Below are 15,809 nucleotides of genomic sequence, written 5' to 3' on the forward strand. Positions count from 1 at the left end.
GTCTCTCTGACATTTGCAACATCGTTTCAATATTCACATTTCATCTCCAGCTGACCCATAGTAATGAACTAGTCGGAGGAGAGAGCACATGTTCTATGCCAGGTGAAATTGTGCCTCATTAGCTCATTGTTATGGATGTATCCAAATAAATGTCACTAGAAAACAGTTAAACAAATGCAATTGCTGCTACTTTGCTGTTATTCTGGCTGCACTGTTTGATGTGACTGTAAATTAGCCGTAGTTGGCTGGCTAGCTAGCTAGCAAGCAAGCAAGGGATACAAACGTTGCCAGCCAGTATGGCAATGGAACATTTAGAATGAACGACTGGGTTGTTCTGTCCATAGATACAGAACATAAAGACTGAACGACTGGGTCGCGTCCATAGATACAGAACATAAAGACTGAACGACTGGGTCGCGTCCATAGATACAGAACATAAAGACTGAACGACTGGGTCACGTCCATAGATACAGAACATAAAGACTGAACGGCTGGGTCGCGTCCATAGATACAGAACATAAAGACTGAACGACTGGGTCACGTCTCTGGCAACCGAACCGATAGAACGAACGACCAGCCGGCCTGGGTAGCAACCCCTAGATTTGTGTTGGGACTATATCTTGTGGAAGGATTAAATGGTAGGAATAAATTAAGCAAAATAACGTTTTTTAATGAAAATATATTAATCATTATTTGAATATGTTGGTAACCCGTTGTATAAAAGTGATAATGCCCTCAAAGCACGGTCTGCCCATGCCAATATATCCTCCAAACACTGGCTTCTTTGGAATTATCACTTAAGTATGCACTCACTACTCTGGACAAGAGGATCTGCTAAATGACTAAACATTTGCCTCATGCAGCACGATGCAGCGCGACACATCTCTTTCACATAGAGTTGATCAGGCTGTTGATTGTGGCCTGCGTAGTGTTGTCCCACTCCTCTTCAATAGCTGTGCAAAGTTACCCGATATTGGCGGGAACTGGTACACGCTGTCGTACACGTCAATCCAGAGCATTCCAAACATGATCAATAGGTTGGTTACATGTCTGGTGAGTATGCAGGCCATGAAAGAACTAGGACATTTTCAGCTTCCAGGAATTGTATACAGATCCTTGCGACATGGGGTTGTGCATTATCATGCTGGAACATGTGGAGATGGCGGTGGTGGATGAATGGCACGACAATGGGACTCAGGATATCGTCAAGGAATCTCTGCATTCAAATTGCCATCGATAAAATGCAATTGTGTTGGCTGTCTGTAGCTTATGCCTGCCCATACCATAACCCCACCATGGAGCACTCTGTTCACAACATTGACATCAGCAAACCGCTCACCCACATGACACCTTACACGCTGTCTGCCATCTGCCCGGCACAGTTGAAATCAAATCAAATTTTATTTGTCACATGCGCCGAATACAACAGGTGTAGACCTTACAGTGAAATGCTTACTTACAAGCCCATAATCAACAATGCTTTAAGAAGTTTAGAAAAATAAGTGTTAAGTAAAAAAACATAAGTACATTTTCAAAATAAAAGTAAAATAACAATAGCGAGGCTATATACAGGGTGTGCCGGTACAGTCAACGTGCGGGGGCACCGGTTAGTCGAGGTAATTGAGGTAATATGTAAATGTAGGTAGAGTTAAAGTGACCATGCATAAATAATAAACAGAGTAGCAGCAGCGTAAAAGAGGGGTCTGGGTAGCCCTTTGATTAGCTGTTCAGGAGTCTTATGGCTTGGGGATAGAAGCTGTTAAAAAGCCTTTTGGACCTAGACGTGGTGCTCCGGTACCGCTTGCCGTGCGGTAGAAGAGAGAACAGTCTATGACTAGGGTGGCGGAGTCTTTGAAAATTTTTAGGGCCTTCCTCTGACACCGCCTGGTATAGAGGTCCTGGATGGCGGGAAGCTTGGCACCAGTGATGTACTGGGCTGTACGCACTACTCTCTGTAGTGCCTTGCGGTCGGAGGCCGAGCAGTTGCCATACCAGGCAGTGATGCAACCAGTCAGGATGCTCTCGATGGTGCAGCTGTAGAACCTTTTGAGGATTTGAGGACCCATGTCAAATCTTTTCAGTTTCAGTTGAAACCAGGATTCATCCGTGAAGAGCACACTTCTCCATCGAAGGTGAGCATTTCCCCACTGATGTCGGTTACGATGCCAAACTGCAGTTAGGTCAAGACCCTGGTGAGGACAACAAACACCCAGATGAGCTTCCCTGAGATGATGTTTGACAGTTTGTGCAGAAATTCTTCAGTTGTGCAAACCCACAGCTTCATCATCTGTCCGGGTGGCTGTTCTCAGACAATCCTGCAGGTGAAGAAGCCGAATGTGGAGGTCCTGGTCTGTTATGGTTACACGTGGTCTGCGGTTGTGAGGCCAGTTGGACGTACTGCCAAGTTCTCTAAAACGACATTGGAGGCGGCATATAGTTGAGAAATGACCCTTAAAATCTCTGGCAACAGCTCTGGTGGACATTCTTGCAGTCAGCATGCCAATTGCACGCTCCCTCAAAACATCTGTGGCAATGTGTTGTGTGACAAAACTGCATATTTTAGAGTGGCCTTTTATTGTCCCCAGCACAAGTTGCACCTGTGTAATGATCATGCTGTTTAATCAGCTTCTGGATATGCCACACCTGTCAGGTGGCTGGATTATCTTGGCAAAGCAGAAAAAAGCTTTTTGTGAGTATGAAAATGTTCTGGGATCTTTTATTTCAGCTCATGAAACACGGGACCAACAATTTACATTTTTGTTCAGTTTAGATTACATGTATTTAATTTAAAAAATATATATGAATGATCTTTAAAAGAAATAAACAGCACAGTCTATTGCTCCAATACAATACATTTAATGAATTAAACGTTTTGACAGCCAGCTGCCTATATCAAGATTTCTGATCAGACATTCTGATCTTCAGAGCAGTCTTTGACTTACACCATGCTTTGTCCTCTCCTTCGCCAAGCTCTGCTTTCTTGACAGTCTAAGAGGAAACCAGGTATTAATATAAAGTTAGGCTTCAATTTTATAGAAAATGCCTCTGTTAAATACACATGTATGTTATTAAAGTGATGCTAATGCAATTATTATTTGTGGTTCTGAAAATATCCTCAGCCCACAGTGCTCTTTCATATTCCTACAACATACCTGTAGAGGTCTCTTGAGGCTCCCAGGAGGCAGGAGATCTGTTCAAGGGTCTGAGCAGAGTCACTCCAAGCCTTCCACCCACTGCCTTCCACCCGGGCCCAGAGGTGTTTCTCAAAGTGGTTCCTGGGCCAGTGGTTCCTGAGCCAGATGTGTTTTCTCAAAGTGGTTTCTGAGCCAGAGGTTTGTTGGTGGGGAAGCATTGCTGTGTCACTATGGTTCCATTTTCTTCCAGGGACTCCCTCGTTCTCTCATGGTGGTGGTGATTTATTGCTGTGGTCAGTTGGCTGTCATTTTTTTGGATCAAATTACCCAGCACATGGATGGATGATGTCCACCTGGATGGTCAGTTTCCTGGGCCAGAGGTGGGAGTTTCCTGGTTGGGTCCTGAGCCAGTCTTCCATCTGGGGGCTGAATGATGGCCTTCCTGGTTCTCACCTGGTGGGTGTTATTCATCCCACACTACCAGTAAGGCTTTATCACTTATTGGGCCAAAGGTGTTGTTAGAAGCATTTACTGGGTCACAGTAGGAACCAGTTCCTGGGTCAAAGGTGTTCTGGTTGGGGCCTCCCTGGTCCTCTGGTGGTGCGGTGGCATTGTGGTGGTCTCGTATAGCTGAATGACAAAATTGTTCACATCCGTGAAGAGGTCCCCCTGCAGGGACAGGGCGCTGGCCCGTTGTTTGGGGACCATGAGAGGCATCAGGGTATTCTGGAGGGCCTCAAGATCTAGAGGCTTGATGTTGAAGATCACCAACAGGACAATAAAGCAGAAAACAAATCTGGAAATCATCATCATGTCAATCAAACCGTAGAGAAAATAAAATGGTAACCACACTCTAGAGAGGTAGCCGAGTTGTGAGTCTTGTTTGCGGCGAGACTTGCTTGTTGTAATGTTTACTGGAGTGATATGACGGTGCTGTTATGCATTTGTTTATGACCTCACAAATGGCAGAAATCCCCTCGTCTCCTAATGACCTAGAATGGCGAGGAGATGAAGTGATGGCTGTCTCTGTGACTTCATTAAAGATCTTGGATCTGATCCAACAACACACAAACCACACATGCAACAGGGTGGATTTTCATGACATTTTGGCACTCTGTGATGTGTGATACTAGTCTTTAATAAGTCAAAACACCTGTTGCTGTTGGATAGCACCTGATGAGGTTCAGTATAACACTGAACAATAAACTATCAGTAATATAGCCCATGCCATAAGTCTATGAATATAAGTACGCCACTACAGGCTACATCTGCCTGTCTGTACAGTGAATGCCATCAATGCTAATACGTGTATCCAATAGGTATAAAGGTGTTAAACTTTCACCCTACTTAAAAGGTTGATTTGTAATTCAAGCATCCTGATGGTGTTGTCGCCTCTGCACTTGGTTGAAATAATGCAGGACCTTGCAAGGTGTTAACCCAAGCCATAGACTGTTCTCTCTGCCACCGCAGGGCAAGCGGTACCAGTGGACCAAGTCCGGAACCAACAGGACCCTGAACAGCTTTGACCCCCATGCCATAAGCAGTGGTGTAAAGTACTTTTTACTCCATACATTTTCTCAGACACCCAAAAGTACTTGTTACATTTTGAATGTTTAGCAGGACAGGACAATTGTCAAATTCACACATTTATCAAGAGAACATCCATGGTCATCCCTGATGCCTTGGATCTGGTGGACTCACTAAACAGAGAACATCTCTGGCCATCTCTACTGCCTTGGATCTGGTGGACTCACTAAACACAAATGCTTTGTTTGTAAATGATGTCTGAGTGTTGGAGTGTTCCCCTGGCTATTTGTAAATAAAAAAATATATTAAAAAATTGTGCCAATCTGGTTTGCCTAATATAAGGAATTTTAAATTATTTTGACTTTATATTTTGAAGTATATTTGAGCAATTACATTTACTTTTGATAGTATATTTAAAACCAAATATTTTTAGACTTTTACTCAAGTAGTATTCTATAGGGTGACGTTCACTTAGGTCATTTTCTAATATGGTATCTTTACTTTTACTCAAGTATGGCCATAAGACTGCTAAATAGCTAATCAAATGGCTACCCGGACTATCTGCATCGATCCTTTTTTGCACTGACTCTACCACCCCCCCGACACACACCACATTCGCTGCTGCTACTGTCTACTGTCTATCCTGTTGCCTAGTCACTTTACCCCTACTTATATGTACATAGCTACCACAATTACCTTGTACACCTGCACATTTACACGGTACTCCCTGTATATAGTTATGTTACTTTTTACTCATCATTATTCACTGTGTATTTATTCCTCATGTCAATATTTTCTCATTTTATTTTTGTATCTTTATATTAACTCTACATTGCTGGAAAAGGACCCGTAAAGCAAGCGTTTCACTGTTAGTCTACACCTGTTGTTTACGAAGCATGACAAATACAATTTGATTTGATTTGTCGCACAACTTTTCCACCATTTTACAGACTTATACACCTGTAGACACACTGTTATACCAAATGGTGGCAGCATTTCTGCGGTTTTCTGGAGCAGACGCAAAATGACATTCCTAGCTGACCTGTTATGTTTTAGACCCGATGTGGAGGACTCATAAACACACATTTGGGACCACTAAAATAGTGTGTTAGAGGGACCTTTTGTCAGTGGCCTATTGTTACGATTTCCTTTCAAATGATGTCTAATAGGTTATATTAATTGGTGGCTATATTATCATAATACAGTAAGCTACTTTGAAGTTGATCTGTTTGCGGGTGAGGTGACGGATGTAACCAAATCTCTATTTGGTAACTAGTCGACTTTTTAAAATGGGGCTTGTTAGGCTAGATGTGTCATTCACAAATAATTCAGTGACGTTGGGGTTTAATAGGAAAGTTGACGTTGACTTACACGAAATCCACAAGTTCTCGTCCCCTGATACACCGCCCATGCCTGCATCATAGTGTCTGTGCTCTTGACTCGCTGAAGGGTGGAGTTTGTACCACCGCCTCTAAAGAACGGGACTAGGGAGGGAGTTGAAAAATCACTCTCTAACATTTACCAGCATTTAGAACACCATTTCTGCTGGGGGAAAGGGATTTAATTTCGATATTTCACCTTTGAAAGTGGGAAATCTTCGCAGGAAGAGGAACTAAGAGGTGAGTGGAGATACAATGTGTGTTTTTAGTCCAGAACTATGCCTGACTGCGCGTGACGTCAAGTCCGATTTTGAAGTTTTCTACTCCTCCATTCTCTAAACTTCACCGAGTTATGCACTTCGAATAGTTTGAGGGCCGAATAGGCTACATCTTGACAAATCTTTTAGAGCAGTAGCCTAGTCGTAGCTTATATCGAGAGAGAAAAAAAAGATTTTGAAACGACCATGTAACAATAATACGTAAACTGAACCTTCTAACGTTACTTCGATTTCCGGAGCTTTGTAGCCAGAGAAGTATTTTAATACGGAAGCGAAACAGTGCCTCAAGGCATGAATACATGCATTACAGATCAGTTCTTGGCCTATTGCTCGTAAATAAAGAAGGGAAAAAAAGAATTTTGTATTCATTAAACACATGGCACGCTGTACATTTTGGTATGCAGTGAATTTGCCTTATAACCATACAACTAGGTCATCCTACAATCCTAGCCAACTGTAGCCGTGTCACGTCCTAAATCTCTAGACTACATTAAGGTGTGTTACTTTGTATCATTCTCATTGTTGGTTGGCTCAGACACTGTCATCACCATTACCTATGTTCATATTCTGGCCAGCCAGACTGAGTTGGGTAGCTGTCTGTAAACAGTTACCTCATTTGACTGGTCGTTCTTAAAACTTTACATGAAGCCAGAATATGGTATCCATCCTGTATGAAAATGTGTCTATTTGGCTTCAAATAACAAGCTACTGTTTATGTAGTTAACAGCAGTCATTGCATAACCCAATGCCTTTTGCACCCTTGCTTTGTCTATAGAGAAGCCTACCTAACACAGATTCACATTTCAAATACGTTTTCCATGGTCTAGCTTTGTATGATGAATCTTTTTCCATTGTTGTAGTTTGGATTGCCATAACTTCTTCAAAAATGTTTCAAGGCCTCGTTTTATGTGTGTGTTCTGCAGTTGTCAAACAAGCTAGAGAAAATATGCAGCCTCTGGGTGTGAATTCCAACACCAAGATGGGGTGTGGTGTCACCATTTCCGTGTGACAGAACAAACTATGTAGCTGTGGGGACACATGTGCCTCAGGAGAAATGGAGCCAATGAATAGCTAGCAATGTGATTGATATATGCTTGCAGGTAAGGGATTTGATAGGGCCTAGCTAGACTCAGCAGTTTTCAGGTAACATGGCAGGGCATGTTTCCTGTTGCTACATGTAAATGTTCTCTGGGAAGGCAGTAAGGCACACAGTGGACTTCAAAACAGAACAGCACTTCTACATTCTTGCTACATGGGGGGAAAAAAACCATGTTATTGATGTGATTTCCTTCTAGATTTTTCTGGCATTTAGTTTTATGGTTTTGTACAGTCTACTCTTTTATACCATTTTCTGTGGGTTTTTTTTTCTGCAATGTGTGTCGACACCTTAACCTGATTTTTATTACAATGCGTCTTACTGTTAGGACACGTGCAATGCTGAGTTCTACAAATTGTCAACTAGTAAATAAATTGGATCAAACAGCTAACTGTTTCAATGAAAAAAGAATGACGGGAGTGCACACAGACCCTAATTATTAAAGCCAACAACCACTGTCCTTGAGCAGCGCACAGTCACTCATCACAGCCGTGTGACAGTTGGTAGGGAGGGGGACGGGTGCCATTGAGAAATTGCTCATGACACAGCAATAATTATAATTTATTTGAGGCTAGCCTAGGCCAGTAGTCGGTCTTGTGTGACTCTGATAGTGTCAGAAGCTTGGTTTTGCCTGAGGCTCTCGACTGTTTCGCTGTCTGTTACTCTTTAATCGGTGGTTGAGAGAGCATTCAGTTCAATCATGTCTCTGTGCTTGTATTGTGAATTCAATTCTGTTTTGAATGTGTGGCTTGTTTAGGTCATTGAAAGAAACAGTCATTGTTGAGCAACAGGGAGGGTAAAGATGTTTTCACAAAATGTCAGATGTCATGTTTGTACTTATCTATTTATTTCACAACGTTCACAAGAAAGTGTTTAACATAAAACAAGTGGATGTTGTAGTCTAACCATCATCGCTGGAAATGGTCCATCCATAACACTCAAGTTCGGCTATTGTATGTTTCTATGATGGAAAATTCTAAAAGCCAACAAAGGGCCCACTAGTTTTTTCAGCATCAGATTTAGATATTTTTTTTCTTTTTTCTGTGGCCCAGAAGCCAACAAAAGCCTTTATTAAAGACAGGATGCCAAACAGGACTTCCAATAGATACATGAACACTGAGAGGCTCAATAGACGAGTCAGTGCATCGTCAATGAGGAGTTGAGTGATTCAGCCCAACAGCATGTTTGCTTTATTTCCATGCCTATTTTACTCCTGTAAAGCTATTGTCAGTATCAGAAGTTAGTCTGGATGCATTTTAAACTATCACCTTGCTCCTCTGTCATGGAGCCTCAAGGCCATCTAGAAGTGCACTTACTAGTCATTCTATTTCTATGGCGTGTACTATGCATGTTCATCATGAATTATGTCACTGGTGTCTGCTGATCCATTACTGGTCTGATTCTTTACATGGCTTAGTTTGTCTGAAGGTATTCATAAGAGATCACACATGAAGCAATGTATTGCGCATACATTTTTTTGTATTATAGAGCCCCTGTTGCAAGTGTCTCAGTCAGTGCATTTTGATCCAGGTGTTATAGAACCCGGAAATGGGCTATGTCCTAAATGTGCCCTGTACTTGCTGTCCCAGAAATGGGCTATGTCCTAAATGTGCCCTGTACTTTCTGCCCCAGAAATGGGCTATGTCCTAAATGTGCCCTGTACTTTCTGCCCCAGGGCTATGTCCTAAATGTGCCCTGTACTTCTGCCCCAGAAATGGGCTATGTCCTAAATGAGCCCTGTACTTGCTGTCCCAGAAATGGGCTATGTCCTAAATGAGCCCTGTACTTTCTGCCCAGAAATTGTAAAACAGATACACTGTTCCTTTTCAACTTTGATATAGGCTTTGAAAGTGAAAGCCACTCAATGGCATCCATTGCCACTCCATTAAAGTGTGAATGGCAATGCGTAATACTGCCGACGACAGTAGCCAGCTCTGCCTCAGACAAAGGCAAGGCTAGGAGCAGCATGTGCCACAGACTCTCCCCTGGGTAACAAGGTTGCTATTGAAGGCCACAACTGTGTGGTATTGTACTGGGCTCTGGGGGAATGAAGGCCTCCTTTGTCCTCGGGGATGTGTGGGTGCTGCAGGAGAATCCTGCTGATTCCTCAGCAGCAGAGAGGTGGGTACGGACTGATGTTTCCCCTAGCTACAGATCTAGGATCAGTTTCATCAATCCTAACCTTAACCATTAGTGGGGAAAATGCTAAACTGGCCCAAGATCAGTGTCTAGGGGCACCTTCACACTACACGAGAAAGGGGCACCTTCACACTACACAAGAAAGGTGCACTGTGGGAGGCGCCCCTGCTCCGCCTCTGGATCTAGCCTGGTCCCAGATCGTTTTATAAACGGGTGACCATAGATGTTTGCAATAAGGCACTAACATCTGAGACCAACCTACTCTAGTCTCTCAACATATCTGAGACCAGGCTACTCTGGTCTCTCAACATATCTGAGACCAGGCTACTCTGGTCTCTCAACATATCTGAGACCAGGCTACTCTGGTCTCTCAACATATCTGGGACCAGGCTACTCTGGTCTCTCAACATATCTGGGACCAGGCTACTCTGGTCTCTCAACATATCTGGGACCAGGCTACTCTGGTCTCTCAACATATCTGGGACCAGGCTACTCTGGTCTCTCAACATATCTGGGACCAGGCTACTCTGGTCTCTCAACATATCTGGGACCAGGCTACTCTGGTCTCTCAACATATCTGGGACCAGGCTACTCTGGTCTCTCAACATATCTGGGACCAGGCTACTCTGGTCTCTCAACATATCTGGGACCAGGCTACTCTGGTCTCTCAACATATCTGGGACCAGGCTACTCTGGTCTCTCAACATATCTGGGACCAGGCTACTCTGGTCTCTCAACATATCTGGGACCAGGCTACTCTGGTCTCTCAACATATCTGGGACCAGGCTACTCTGGTCTCTCAACATATCTGGGACCAGGCTACTCTGGTCTCTCAACATATCTGGGACCAGGCTACTCTGGTCTCTCAACATATCTGGGACCAGGCTACTCTGGTCTCTCAACATATCTGGGACCAGGCTACTCTGGTCTCTCAACATATCTGGGACCAGGCTACTCTGGTTTCTCAACATATCATCTCATGGCTCCCATATTGACTAGACCCAGTCATGTTGGCAGGGACCTACTCCAATACAGGGACCTACTCCAATACAGGGACCTACTCCAATACAGGGACCTACTCATACAAACAACAAATGTCTCTGAGCACCTCCAAGGACCTATATACCGGCCTAACAACACATTCTTCAGCAGTTAATAGTCATTTATGATTCTCCTGTCAGCAACTGAAGCATCTGTAAGACGCATCAAACCCAATGCCCTGCATTCACTCAATCATATAAGTACATGTTTTATGTTAAACTTACGGATGTGTAATGTAGTTATTTTTAGGGCAGTTATAGCAATGAGCTCCTACTGCAGAAATATCTTTAATCCTATGGACAGGAAACATAACTAACTTCCCAAGGGAGAGACATGGCTCTGGACTAGGCCTAGCTGTTGGAATCACTCAAGGGTTCCACTGCTGCAAGATAATGCGTAAGGGTGCTTGCCAGCTAAAATATTGTGGTATTTCTTTTGCTGTAGAAATGGCAGTTAAAATGGTAGAACCGCCCTTGTGGTGGTGCAACATACTTCTATTTCTGTTGGTACACCATTTATAACTGTTTTGTCTTAAGTTAAAACTGCTAAGGTCACATACGTTTGTTTTGCCTCCAAGATGTGCTCAAAGCACCCATTTGACACGGCAGCATGTGACTGAATGGTTGTTTGTTGACAGGTGTTTGTACAGGTGAGTAATCCCATTGACCATGGCAAGTATGCATGTTCTCAACAATGTTTTCTCTCTAAATGTTTTGACACTGTCCAAACAAACTGACGGTCTTCATTCTCTCGAATGGTAAATACAAGCAGGAGAGAAATATTGCAATGGAGCACTTTTTATTTTTTTAGACACTTTTCCTATACAGCAACATTTCATACAGCTTTTCAACCTTAGAGGTCCAATTTTAGGTCTAGATCGTCTGTCCTTTTTTTTTTTTACATATTGACCACTTGTTTTTAACATTTGATAGACCATCAGTCTACAATTGTGTTAAACAGCCACGCTATTGGGGCGGCAGTGTAGCCTAGTGGTTAGAGCGTTGGACTAGTAACCGAAAGGTTGCAAGTTCGAATCCCTGAGCTGACAAGGTACAAAATCTGTCGTTCTGCTCCTGAACAAGGCAGTTAACCCACTGTTCCTAGGCCGTCATTGAAAATAAGAATTTGTTCTTAACTGACTTGCCTAGTTAAATAACCATATTTGATATCTTGAACACTACGGCAGGTAGCCTGGATCGAATCCCTGACAAGGGAAAAATGTCGTTCTGCCCCTGAACAAGGCAGTTACAATACAAGACAGTCACAATACGATACTTAGATGTCGATACGATATTGTCACGATTCTATATGTATTGTGATTCGATCCTGGGATTTTATTGCGATTTTGATGTTCCAAACTAATTGCTCACTATATGTCTGCTGTAGAGAGACAAGAGACAGCATGAGAACTAGTTTTGGTCAGTCAGGGAAATTAGTCCTGAAAACAGGCTGGCTCAATATTTAAAAAGAAGATTGAGAACAAGCTATAGGATTAAATATATTGGCGTTTTGCGCTTGCCAACGCTACCTACCATAGCAAAACATTACATTTTGTTTTTATACTTGAAGTCAAATATCAATATAATATCATCCCAAAATAATATTGCAATATGCAACTGTATCAATGTTTTCACCATGACTATAAAATCAACAACAATGTTTCTTCGCCACATACAAATGGACATGCTCCCTTGGTTTAAATAGGCGTGTTACCGCTGAGCGTAGATATCATGGTAGATGTCTAGACTTCTAAGCAGCATGGGTCATGCAGTTAAACGTTATATTTAGGCCAGGAATCTTTTTGAAGTTGCCATGTTAGCCCACACCTTAAGGAAGGGTTCTTGGTAATCTCAGAGACCAAATAAGAAAAGCGGAGAGATGAATAGATGAGGGTAATACAGAGGAACAGAAAGGGAGAACCGGTATGGGCTAGGGAACGAGGCCTGATCTGCTATGTTTTGTGATTCATTTCCCATTTTCATCATTTAAAGTCTCACCTTCTGTTTTGGCAAAAAACTCCACAGAGACAATGTTACTCCCAATCATCTTTTTCAGAATACCCAAACATATAATTTGGACAGTTTGCAGACTGTTAAAGACAGTCGAAGCTGGCCCTGGCTGTTACTTTGCAAGTTCAGATTGTGTATAACTTAGTGAAAAAAAAAAAAAAAAAAAGATTGACTCAAGGCAAAAATTATGACCTCACTCACAACGGCCATTTGAATCCACTGTGAAATATACCAGAACAGGAAATGTGTATTTCAAACGCTGGCTGCTCAAAATGATGGACGTGAACATGACCTTTTTTGAGAACCTGAATGTCTGATCAAATTCAACAGTGAAGATCTATTTATGAAAATAGCAATGTGGAAGTAGTGGACTATTGCATTGTGGGCCAAAATTGCAATTTGTATATTTCATAGCTGATCTTAATTTGAATAGTCTAAAACAGTGGTGTTCCATAGTGTTTGCCAAACTCTCCATTTGTGCAGAGTGAATGAATGTCTGTTTACAACAGAATTTTTTTTTTCTTAGGGTTTACTCCAAGAGCTTTGATCAACAATGGACTGACTGTACGTCAGTGGTTGAACTGTGCTGAGTGTGAGTTGTACTGCTACTCATATCCAGTGATTTTTGTATTTGCATTACACCTACCGTGATCACTTCTGGCTATTCAAAGCAGGTTAACGTCTTGGTCATTTCCTGAAGCACTGTCTAGGCTGGTGGATGTCTTCCTGGATAGCACAATTATACGTATCCTCCCGGGCAATTACTGTATATGTGACGTCAACCAACTGAGTGCATGAGTCAGATAAAAGGTAGGTTTTGCAAGACAGCGCAACCTCCGTATCAAATGTATCACTGTCATGTTTCTCTGACGCTACATCCTCACAAACTAGAATATTCCATTACAACCAATTTGAGATCGATTGAAGCCAAATATTTTGTAAGATGTAAGAGCAAGACAGAGTTAGCTCAGTAGCTCATTTCAATAATGGAAGGGGAACATTGCAAAGTGAAGGGATGTTCATGTTGTTGCATTGTCCCAGCTGGTCTCTGCCATTAGGCCTTTTCTGAAGTCAGATCCACAGTGACCCCTGGCACAGTGACCACATGGCCTCAGGATGTTCTCCCTGGACAGCCATTCAGAGCTTCCCCTGAGGAAGCCCCATGGGCGGGAGACTGGCAACGTCAACAGGAAAAACATGGAGAACCTTTACAGCCAATAAAAGAGTATCAGGACTGCTCCCATCCATCTTTGATATCCACTCTGTACCACCTACCACAAGTCACTTTGTTAAAAGGTGGACTAAGCACTATGACATCATTGTACACAGTGAGGCAACTTCCTGTTTACAGACATCAACAACAGAATTCAAATGTGCCATAACTGCCACTATTGGCTCCTCTGAATTTGGCCCCACCTTTTGAGGCATGCTCACATTGGGAAGAGCACATTGTGGCAGTTTTGGCTGAACCATGGCCTTGTAAACCATAGCCTTAATAATTAGCTTTGAAGCTGCAATGTGTAACTTTTTGGGCTAGCTCACCAAAATAACATAGAAATGTAACCTTATAGATCTTTCATTCTCATTGAAAGCAAGTCTAAGAAGCGGTAGATATGTTCTATGTGCGCTATTTCTATGCTTCAGGTTCTTAAGTACTGTTTTTGCGTCTTTTACTTTCGGTTTTGTACACCAGCTGAAAATGCAATATTTTTGGTTGTTGAAAATATATTTCACAGTGGTTTAGATGGTACAATGATTCTCTACATTTATATATAGCTTGTTTTGTCACAAACTGAAATAAGACAAACTATTAGAATTTTAGCAACCAGGAAATGGGGGAGCGATTTCTGCATATTGCACCTTTTTAATGAATAAATAGCCTTAAATAAATGCATCCCTGGTTGTACTGTATAGTAACAGATTGGCAAGCTGTACTGAACAAAAATATAAACGCAACATGTAAAGTGTTTGTTTCATGAGCTGAAATAAAAGATCCCAGAAATCTTCCATACTCACAAAAAGCTTATTTCTCTCAAATTGTGTGCACAAATTTGTTTACATCCCTGTTAGTGAGCAATTCTCCTTTGCCAAGATAATCCATCCACTTGACAGGCATGGCATATCAAGATTAAACAGCATGATCATTACATAAGTGCACCTTATACTGGGAACAATAAAAGACCACTCTAATATGTAGAGTTTTTTGTTACACAACACAATGCCAAGTTTTGATGGAGTGTGCATTTGGCATGCTGACTGCAGGAAAGGCCAACAGAGCTGTTGCCAGAGATTTTAAAGTACATTTTCTACCATAAGCCGCCTCCAACGTTGTTTTAGAGAATTTAAAAGTATATCCAACCGGCCTCACAACCACAGGCCACATGTAACCATGCCAGCCCAGGACCTCCACATCCAGTGCTGAGGAGTATTTCTGTCTGTAATAAAGCCCTTTGGTGGGGAAAAACTAATTCTGATTGGCTGGGCCTGGCTCCCCAGTCATGTGAAATCTATAGATTATGGCCAAATGAATTTATTTCAATTGACTGATTTCCTTCTATGAACTGTAACTCAATAAAATCGTTAATTGTTGCATTTTTCAATTTTTTGTTGTTGTTGTACAGTATAAGTAAAGAAACAACCTAGATTTAATTGATGTCAGTACAGTATGTGTCCTTGCTCACTCTCACTCATGTTTAGGTGTGTGTGTGTGTGTGTGTGCGTGTGTGTGTGGGTGTGTGTGTTTCGCAGGCTGCTCCATGTCAGTGTTTTCAGCCAGCCAAATTTGGTCAAGGCAACATGCACTGTTATTTCTCCAGCTAAAGAAGTCATTTGTTTTGCATTCCCGACTCTGCTAATGGGCTCACTGTGTGTTCAAATGCCAGTCCAAGATCATCATTTATGATGCTGATCATCCCCCCCAGATTTGAGTTTGCTGTTCACCTTCTGCAAGCTCCAGTGCACTTTTACACAATGTATTTGATTAAGCTTCAGCAACCAGCGGCAGCGCTTTTAATTTTAAAGTTACGTCATGCATTGACAATTAGCTTTGTGGAGGCTTATGCACTTTGTCTACATAATTTGCTTGTTGAGCTACACTAACAAGTAGATAGTTATAAAGGCCACAATTGTACAGTTTTGTAATGTTTCTGACAAAAAGTTCAGTAGAATGGGGTTCCCGAGTGGCGCAGGGGTCTAAGGCACTGCAT

General features: G+C 42.2%; 1 protein-coding gene across 2 annotated transcripts in view; it reads left to right on the top strand.

Moving 5' to 3' along the window:
* The first annotated feature begins 6,028 nt into the window (after positions 1-6,028).
* Positions 6,029-15,809, top strand: part of tln1 (talin 1) — a 146,314-nt gene continuing 136,533 nt past the window's right edge. For both annotated transcript variants that reach the window (XM_045693650.2, XM_045693654.2), the window contains exon 1: positions 6,029-6,280. The gene's annotated coding sequence lies outside the window, so the exon portion shown is untranslated. The remainder of the gene's footprint in view (positions 6,281-15,809) is intronic.

This window comes from Salmo salar, chromosome 01 (genome assembly GCF_965601325.2).
Source record: "Salmo salar chromosome 01, fSalSal1, whole genome shotgun sequence".
In the NCBI taxonomy this organism is placed as follows: domain Eukaryota; kingdom Metazoa; phylum Chordata; class Actinopteri; order Salmoniformes; family Salmonidae; genus Salmo; species Salmo salar.